The following is a 9,922-nucleotide window of genomic DNA, read 5'->3' as shown; positions in this document are numbered from 1 at the left end:
AGTAGTTTGGATATACTGGTAGAAGAAAGAAGTCTCACTTGATAGCAGAGATAAAAGATAAGAAAATAGTACCAATCCTCCCCTTCCTCACCATCATGATTAGCCTGAGGACTTCTGCAGCAGAGACTGGTAGCCGCCTCACTCTACAAACCTTAGAGCATCATTCAATTTCCATCAACCACACCAATGACATTTAGAAATACGACTTTGGCCCAAAGAATGTTCAACTGTGGCCAAAACTCTTTGTTAAAGAAGATGACAGTATGAAAAGGTATGAAAGGTATTTATAAGGTATTCCATGAAAAGTGAACCAGTAAAGAAAGCTTTAAAATATTTAAAATAAGCTTAAGTTATCTAGATAATGAAGCCACTCTATGAACAATACTAAGATATTTCAATAGATGCATGTATAGATATCTTGATAAAAGCTTCTTGCCAATGTAAACATTGAAAAGAATTCAGTAAACAGTATTTATAAATTTATTAATAAATCATAATATATCTATATTTATCTATGTGATAAAGTAGAATGCTTCCAGTAAAACTATTTTTCTAAGGAATATTTAATGGCCTGAGAAAAGTCTCATGTGATGCCAAGAGAAAGCAGAATTTAAGACTTCACATGGTATGAAAATAACTCGTACAGAAAATAAATAGGGACAGACTGAGAGATTAAAATATAGTAACACTGGTTATTTCTAGCTTGTAAAATGTCAGGTTTTTAAAAATTCTCATATCTTTGGATATTTTCTATATTTTTTCTAAAATGAACATATATGGTCAGAAAAAATGCTATTTTAAATAAAACTTACAAGAAATATGGAGTAAATCTAAAATATATTTGTTTATTATGCTAATTATATAATTATGAATAGTTCTATGTTTAATATAATATGTAAAGTTCATAGAAAAGTTCAAAATTGTTGATGGTATATACTTAAATATCTTTAGTAAATTAAAGATAGCTTTTCTAGAGCAAGACAATTTTCATCTCATTTTTATCAATTTATATTTATATTGAGATGAAAACATTTTGCTATTATGGTACCTGCAATTTAATTCACGAAATTTCAACTGTTTAAAATTTTTAAACTGTATAACTTTGCTAACTGTGTTTATATGTATTGTACAAGTATATACACATACACATACACATGAACATGATTAATAAAATTTTACAGTATAAATATAATATAAATATGTTCATTATTCAGATGTGTGCACATAGGTAACTACTGAAATCTTTTTTTTTTTTTTTTTTTTTTTAATATGGCAGAGAAACAATCAGAACGTAATTTGGTCTACCTACTATAGCATTCCCAATTGCTAGATGTATTTTCAAATGTATTGTAAGTATTGTTTCTTCTTTTTAGCCTCTTAATTGTATGCAACATGTTACAAGGGAGTTCGGGCTGTAGGATAAGAAGATGGGAAGCATTTGATACAAGTAGGGGACAGTGAGCTACAAAAGGAGAGGAGACACAGGTGGTGATGGATGGTACATTTGCTGTGTTATAAGGAATAAATGATTTAAAACATGTAAATACTTCAAGGTAGCATGTTCATTTAAATCATGCAGAAACCTTGGTCTGGGAAGGTTAAGTCCCATGTCCGAGGTCACATAGCCAGTAGGGTAGTAAAGTCAGAATTCCAACCCAGGACTCCTAATGGATATGACCACTCCTCTTTCCACTCTACCACCCTCCCCTCCAGCCCTCCTCCGGGTAAGCCACAAATAGGAGATGGTTTAAAACAGAAAAATTGCACGTTCCTGCAGTTCCCTACTGCAAATATAGTTGTGGGAAAGAGTTTACACAAGGAAAAGAGTTATTCTTTTGAAAGCACACAACAAATCCTGCCTCAGCCCTTACTACTGAGTTACACAAATAGTGTAACCTACTATTTTCACCGTACTTGACGTGGTACATGGGGAAGTTAGGCCACCTAAGCCCTCCCAGAGGAAAGAACTGATATTTGCTACTAACTTTGTTAAACAAGTGGATATAGAGGAAGTGTTTTCCAAATACCAGCACGGAGTAATCTGAAACCCAGCAGCTCATACAGCACCCAGAGGGCTGCAGGAAAACTGTAGATACAGACATGGCTCAGTCCATTGGAGATTAGCTTCCTTACTGATACTCATGCCTCTGAATGAAGTTTCTTCCCAGTGCCCTCATTGCAGGGCAAGATCTTCCATCCTCACTTTGGCCCATGGTGTGAAAAGTAATAACACAGAATGAAGCCTTGTGGTTCTGTTATATACAAGCACACTTGACCAAGCGTGTTTTTGTTTTTGTTTTTAACTGATGAGAGTCCACAGTATTATTGCAAATAGGAAAAAAACTGCTTGGTTTGGGATGTCCCGCTCAGTCATGATGCATCATGAGACTTAAGTGGGAAGGAAGAAGAAAGCAAGCCTGGAAAGGACTGGTGAGGCAGGACTGACACAGGTGAGTGGCTGCTTCTTGAATTTAATGTAGTATCTAAAGAGGCATAAAAAATCTAGATTGTGTTTGGTCCAATCCCATAGGTGAAATGTGTAAGCTAAAGATTCCAATCAGTGATTATATCACAAGTCAGTCTTTTTATTGTTTTTAATTATAAATGCTTTATTTATTTATTTTTTCACAGAGGAAGCTTGGTGGTGGATATGTAGCTATTTGATGCTTTTATGACTAAGAGTTAAAGTTCAGGCTCTCTTTCTTATAGAATGTAAATGTGTACCAACACATGTATATGTAATTGTTATAAAAATTAAGCTTAGTCACTAAAAGAAGATTCGCTGTCTGAACTTTCTTCTGTATTTTTTTCACCTTCTATATCAGGCACTGGGGCATCTGGCCTCTCAGGAAGATCTGGGTCTAGTCCTTCCGATATCATTTTGTTTCTTATTGCCATCACTGGAACACCCACTTGAACCATTTTGAGATATCTGGTGTATCTTATGTCCTTGGCTACAGTTAAGATATTTTTCTGGTGTTACTTCACTTTCCCGTGGTCCAGAGTCTTGTAAACTGTTCTGTGATTGCTCTGAAGTGGTTTCAGAATGTGTTTCATTTGTGATCCTAGTGACACTTATAGGCGATACTTCAAATATGACATCATCTAGCCCAGGGATAGATGACAACTTTGCATCTAAAATATTGAGAGTTGTTTCAATTTGCTGGATACGAAGAGAAAGGTCTGCAGTTTCTCCTCACAAACTGTAGAAAAGGGGTTGAGGAACTGTACAGTGTACACCAATAATTGGTTTAGAAATGCCACCGTTCTTTTCTGTTGAATAATTGGCCACTTAGTCAGGTCTATGTCTGACCCCGTGAGAGGAAGCCCATCCTCATCCATCTCCTCAGCGGGCGGGGGACCCAAGGCTCACCCAAAAACCTCTCCCCGACCGGGCCCGCCCAACCCGGTAATAGCATCCTAGTGCTTTTTTTTTTTTTTTTTTAAACATCTTTATTGGAGTATAATTACTTTACAATGGTGTGTTAGTTTCTGCTTTATAACAAAGTGAATCAGTTATACATTTACGTATGTTCCCAAATCTCTTCCCTCTTGTGTCTCCCTCTCTCTCACCCTCCCTATCCCACCCCGCTAGGTGGTCAAAAACCACCCAGCTGATCTCCCTGTGCTATGCGGCTGCTTCCCACTACCTATCTGTTTTACGTTAGGTAGTGTATATATGTCCATGCCACTCTCTCACTTTGTCCCAGCTTACCCTTCCCCCTCCGCATATCCTCAAGTCCATTCTCTAGTAAGTCTGTGTCTTTATTCCCATCTTACCCATAGATTCTTCATGATCTTTTTTTTTCTTCTTAGATTCCATATATATGTGTTGGCATACAGTATTTGTTTTTCTCTTTCTGACTTACTTCACTCTGTATGACAGACTCTAGGTCCATCCACCTCACTACAAATATCTCAGTTTTGTTTCTTTTTATGGCTGAGTAATATTCCATTTTATATATGTGCCACATCTTCTTTATCCATTCATCTCTCGATGGACACTTAGGTTGCTTCCATGTCCTGGCTATTGTAAATAGAGCTGCAATGAACATTTTGGTACATGACTCTTTTTGAATTATGGTTTTCTCAGGGTATATGCCCAGTAGTGGGATTGCTGGGTTGTATGGTAGTTCTATTTGTAGTTTTTTAAGGAACCTCCATACTGTTCTCCATAGTGGCTGTATCAATTTACATTCCCACCAACAGTACAAGAGGGTTCCCTTTTCTCCACACCCTCTCCAGCATTTATTGTTTCAAGATTTTTTGATGATGGCCATTCTGACTGGTGTGAGATGATACCTCATTGTAGTTTTGATTTGCATTTCTCTAATGATTAATGATGTTGAGCATTCTTTCATGTGTTTGTTGGCAATCTGTATATCTTCTTTGGAGAAATGTCTATTCAGGTCTTCTGCCCATTTTTGGATTAGGTTGTTTGTTTTTTTGTTATTGAGCTGCATGAGCTGCTTGTAAATCTTGGAGATTAATCCTTTGTCAGTTGCTTCATTTGCAAATATTTTCTCCCATTCTGAGGGTTGTCTTTTGGTCTTGTTTATGGTTTCCTTTGCTGTGCAAAAGCTTTTACGTTTCATTAGGTCCTATTTGTTTATTTTTGTTTTTATTTCCCTTTCTCTGGCAGGTGGGTCAAAAATCTTGCTGTGATTTATGTCATAGAGGGTTCTGCCTATGTTTTCCTCCACTTATTGAAGAGGCTGTTTTTTCTCCATTGTATATTCTTTCCTCCTTTATCAAAGATAAGGTGACCATATGTGCATGAGATTATCTCTGGGCTTTCTATCCTGTTCCATTGATCTATATTTCTGTTTTTGTGCCAGTACCATACTGTCTTGATTACTGTAGCTTTGTAGTATAGTCTGAAGTCAGGGAGCCTGATTCCTCCAGCTCCATTTTTCGTTCTCAAGATTGCTTTTGCTGTTCGGGATATTTTGTGTTTCCATACAAATTGTGAAATTTTTTGTTCTAGTTCTGTGAAATATGCCAGTAGTAGTTTGATAGGGATTGCATTGAATCTGTAGATTGCTTTGGATAGTAGAGTCATTTTCACAATCTTGATTCTTCCAATCCAAGAACATGGTATATCTCTCCATCTATTTGTATCATCTTTAATTTCTTTCATCAGTGTCTTATAATTTTCTGCATACAGGTCTTTTGTCTCCTTAGGTAGGTTTATTCCTAGATATTTTATTCTTTTTGTTGCAGTGGTAAATGGGAGTGTTCGCTTAATTTCATTTTCAGATTTTTCATCATTAGTGTATAGGAATGCCAGAGATTGCTGTGCATTAATTTTGTATCCTGCTACTTTACCAAATTCATTGATTAGCTCTAGTAGTTTTCTGGTAGCATCTTTAGGATTCTCTATGTATAGTATCATGTCATCTGCAAACAGTGACAGCTTTACTTCTTTTCTGATTTCGATTCCTTTTATTTCTTTTTCTTCTCTGATTGCTGTGGCTAAAACTTCAAAAACTATGTTTAATAGTGGTGAGAGAGAGCAACCTTGTCTTGTTCCTGATCTTAGTGGAAATGGTTTCAGTTTTTCACCATTGAGTATGATGTTGGCTTTGGGTTTGTCATATATGGCCTTTATTATGTTGAGGAAAGTTCCCTCTATGCCTACTTTCTGCAGGGTTTTTATCATAAGTGGGTGTTGAATTTTGTCGAAAGCTTTCTCTGCATCTATTGAGATGATCATATGGTTTTTCTCCTTCAATTTGTTAATATAGTGTATCACACTGATTGATTTGCGTATATCGAAGAATCCTTGCATTCCTGGGATAAACCCCACTTGATCATGGTGTATGATCCTTGTAATGTGCTGTTGGATTCTGTTTGCTAGTATTTTGTTGAGGATTTTTGCATCTATGTTCATCAGTGATATTGGCCTGTAGTTTTCTTTCTTTGTGACGTCTTTGTCTGGTTTTGGTATCAGGGTGATGGTGACCTCGTAGAATGAGTTTGGAAGTGTTCCTCCCTCTGCTATATTTTGGAAGAGTTTGAGAAGGATAGGTGTTAGCTCTTCTCTAAATGTTTGATAGAATTCACCTGTGAAACCATCTGGTCCTGGGCTTTTGTTTGTTGGAAGATTTTTAATCGCAGTTTCAATTTCAGTGCTTGTGATTGGTCTGTTCATATTTTCTATTTCTTCCTGGTTCAGTCTCGGCAGGTGGTGCATTTCTAAGAATTTGTCCATTTCTTCCAGGTTGTCCATTTTATTGGCATAGAGTTGCTTGTAGTAATCTCTCATGATCCTTTGTATTTCTGCAGTGTCAGTTGTTACTTCTCCTTTTTCATTTCTAATTCTATTGATTTGAGTCTTCTCCCTTTTTTCTTGATGAGTCTGGCTAATGGTTTATCAATTTTATCTTCTCAAAGAACCAGCTTTTAGTTTTATTGATCTTTGCTATTGTTTCCTTCATTTCTTTTTCATTTATTTCTGATCTGATCTTTATGATTTATTTCCTTCTGCTAACTTAGGGTTTTTTTTTGTTCTTCTTTCTCTAATTGCTTTAGGTGCAAGGTTAGGTTGTTTATTTGAGATGTTTCCTGTTTCTTAAGGTAGGATTGTATTGCTATAATTTTCCCTCTTAGAACTGTTTTTGCTGCATCCCATAGGTTTTGGGTTGTCGTGTCTCCATTGTCATCGTTTCTCGGTATTTTTTGATTTCCTCTTTGATTTCTTCAGTGATCACTTCGTAATTAAGTAGTGTATTGTTTAGCCTCCATGTGTTTGTATTTTTTACAGATCTTTTCCTGTAATTGATATCTAGTCTCATGGCATTGTGGTCAGAAAAGATACTTGATACGATTTCAATTTTCTTAAATTTACCAAGGCCTGATTTGTGACCCAAGATATGATCTATCCTGGAGAATGTTCCATGAACACTTGAGAAAAATGTGTATTCTGTTGTTTTTGGATAGAATGTCCTATAAATGTCAATTAAGTCCATCTTACTTAATGTAACATTTAAAGCTTGTGTTTCCTTATTTATTTTCATTTTGGATGATCTGTCCATTGGTGAAAGTGGGGTGTTAAAGTCCCCTACTATGATTGTGCTACTGTCGATTTCCCCTTTTATGGTTGTTAGTATTTGCCTTATGTATTTCGGTGCTCCTATGTTGCGTGCATAAATATTTACTATTGTTATATCTTCTTCTTGGATTGATCCCTTGATCATTATGTAGTGTCCTTTTTGTCTCTTGCTATTCCAGCTTTCTTTTGATTTCCATTTGCATGGAATATCTTTTTCCATCCCCTCACTTTCAATCTGTATGTGTCCCAAGGTCTGAAGTGGGTCTCTTGTAGACAGCATGTATATGGGTCTTCTTTTTGTATTCATTGAGCCAGTCTGCGTCTTTTGGTGGGAGCATTTAATCCATTTACATTTAAGGTAATTATCAATATGTATGTTCCTATTCCCATTTTCTTAATTGTTTTGGGTTTGTTATTGTAGTTCTTTTCCTTCTTTTGTGTTTCTTGCCTAGAGAAGTTCCTTTACCAGTTGTTGTAAAGCTGGTTTGGTGGTGCTGAACTCTCTCAGCTTTTGGTTGTCTGTAAACGTTTTAATTTCTCCATCAAATCTGAATGAGATCCTTGCTGGGTAGAGTAATCTTGGTTGTAGGTTTTTCTCCTTCATCACTTTAAATATGTCCTGCCACCCCCTTCTGGCTTGCAGAGTTTCTGTTGAAAGATCAGCTGTTAACCTTATCGGGATTCCCTTGTGTGTTATTTGTTGTTTTTCCCTTGCTGCTTTTAGTATGTTTTCTTTGTATTTAATTTTTGATAGTTTGATTAATATGTGTCTTGCCGTGTTTCTCCTTGAATTTACCCTGTATGGGACTCTCTGTGCTTCCTGGACTTGATTAACTATTTCCTTTCCCATATTAGGGAAGTTTTCAACTATAATCTCTTCAAATATTTTCTCAGTTCCTTTCTTTATCTCTTCTTCTTCTGGGACCCCTATAATTCGAATGTTGTTGCATTTAATGTTCTCACAGAGGTCTCTGAGACTGTCCTCAGTTCTTTTCATTTTTTTTTCTTTATTCTGCTCTGCAGTAGTTATTTCCACTATTTTATCTTCCATGTCACTTATCCATTCTTCTGCCTCAGTTATTCTGGTATTGATCCCTTGTAGAGTATTTTTAATTCAATTTATTGTGTTGTTCATCGTTGTTTGTTTCATCTTTAGTTCTTCTAGGTCTTTGTTAAATGTTTCTTGCATTTTGTCTATTCTATTTTCAAGATTTTGGATCATCTTTACTATCATTATTCTGAATTCTTTTTCAGGTAGACTGCCTCTTTCCTCTTCATTTGTTAGGTCTGGTGGGTTTTTACCTTGCTCCTTCATCTGCTGTGTTTTTCTGTCTTCTCATTTTGCTTATCTTACTGTGTTTGGGGTCTCCTTTTTGCAGGCTGCAGGTTCGTAGTTCCCGTTGTTTTTGGTGTCTGTCCGCAGTGGCTAAGGTTGGTTCAGTGGGTTGTGTAGGCTTCCTGGTCGATGGGACTAGTGCCTGTGTTCTGGTGGATGAGGCTGTATCTTGTCTTTCTGGTGGGCGGGTCCACGTCTGGTGGTGTGTTTCGGGGTGTCTGTGTCCCAATTATGATTTTAGGCAGCCTCTCTGCTAATGGATGTGTTGTGTTCCTGTCTTGCTAGTTGTTTGGCATAGGGTGTCCAGCACTGTAACTTGCTGGTCGTTGAGTGAAGCTGGATCTTGGTGTTGAGATGGAGATCTCCGGGAGATTTTCGCCGTTTGATATTACGTGGAGCTGGGAGGTCTCTTGTGGACCAGTGTCCTGAAGTTGGCTCTCCCACCTCAGAGGCACAGCACTGACTCCTGGCTGGAGCACCAAGAGCCTTTCATCCACACGGCTCAGAATAAAAGGGAGAAAAAATAGAAAGAAAGAACGAAAGAGGATAAAAGAAAATAAAATAAAGTAAGATAAAATAGTTATTCAAATAAAATATAAAAAATAATTAAGAAAAAAAATTTTTTTTAAGTTAAAAAAAAAATACGGACGGATAGAACTCTAGGACAAATGGTGAAAGCAAAGCTATACAGACGAAATCTCACACAGACGCATACACATACACACTCACAAAAACAGGAAAAGGGGAAAAAATAATCTATCTTGCTCCCAAAGTCCACGTCCTCAATTTGGGATGATTCGTTGTCTATTCAGGTATTCCACAGACGCAGGGTACATCAAGTTGATTGTGGAGATTTAATCCGCTGCTCCTGAGGCTGCTGAGAGAAATTTCCTTTTTTCTTCTTTGTTCGCACAGCTCCGGGGGTTCAGCTTTGGATTTTGACCCGCCTCTGCATGTAGGTCGCCTGAGGGCGTCTGTTCTTCGAGCAGACAGGACGGTGTTAAAGGAGCTGCTGCTTCGGGGCCTCTGGCTCACTCAGGCGGGAGGGAGGGGCACGGATGTGGGGCGGGCCTGCGTCAGAGGCGGCGTGACGTTGCACCAGCCTGAGGCGCGCTGTACGTTCTCCCGGGGAAGTTGTCCCTGGATCCCGGGACCCTGGCCGTGGCGGGCTGCACAGGCTTCCCGGAAGGGTGGTGTGGATAGTGACCTGTGCTCGCACACAGGCTTCCTGGTGGCTGCAGCAGCAGCCTTAGCGCTTTATGCCCGTCTCTGGGGTCCGCGCTTTTAGCCGCGGCTCGCACCCGTCTCTGGAGCTCCTTTAAGCAGCGCTCTTAATCTCCTTTCCTCGTGCACCAGGAAACAAAGAGTCAAGAAAAAGTCTCTTGCCTCTTCGGCAGCTCCAGCCTTTTTCCCGGACTCCCTCCTGGCCAGCCGTGGCGCACTAGCCCCTTCCGGCTATGTTCACGCCACCAACCTAAGTCCTTTCCCGGAGCTCCGACCGACGCCCAAGCCTCAGCTCGCAGCCCCGCCCG

The 9,922-nt window shown here is 38.4% G+C and overlaps 1 pseudogene across 1 annotated transcript; it reads right to left on the bottom strand.

The window, feature by feature from the left end:
- Positions 1-2,653: 2,653 nt before the first annotated feature.
- On the bottom strand, positions 2,654-3,370 carry LOC309834746 (WASH complex subunit 3-like; annotated as a pseudogene). Its single transcript has one exon. The product of its transcript is annotated as a WASH complex subunit 3-like (transcript).
- Between the last annotated feature and the right edge of the window lie 6,552 nt (positions 3,371-9,922).

Source organism: Grampus griseus (assembly GCF_964374135.1).
Source record: "Grampus griseus genome assembly, chromosome: 16".
Lineage (NCBI taxonomy): Eukaryota > Metazoa > Chordata > Mammalia > Artiodactyla > Delphinidae > Grampus > Grampus griseus.
This window is presented reverse-complemented; position numbering and strand designations above follow the sequence as displayed.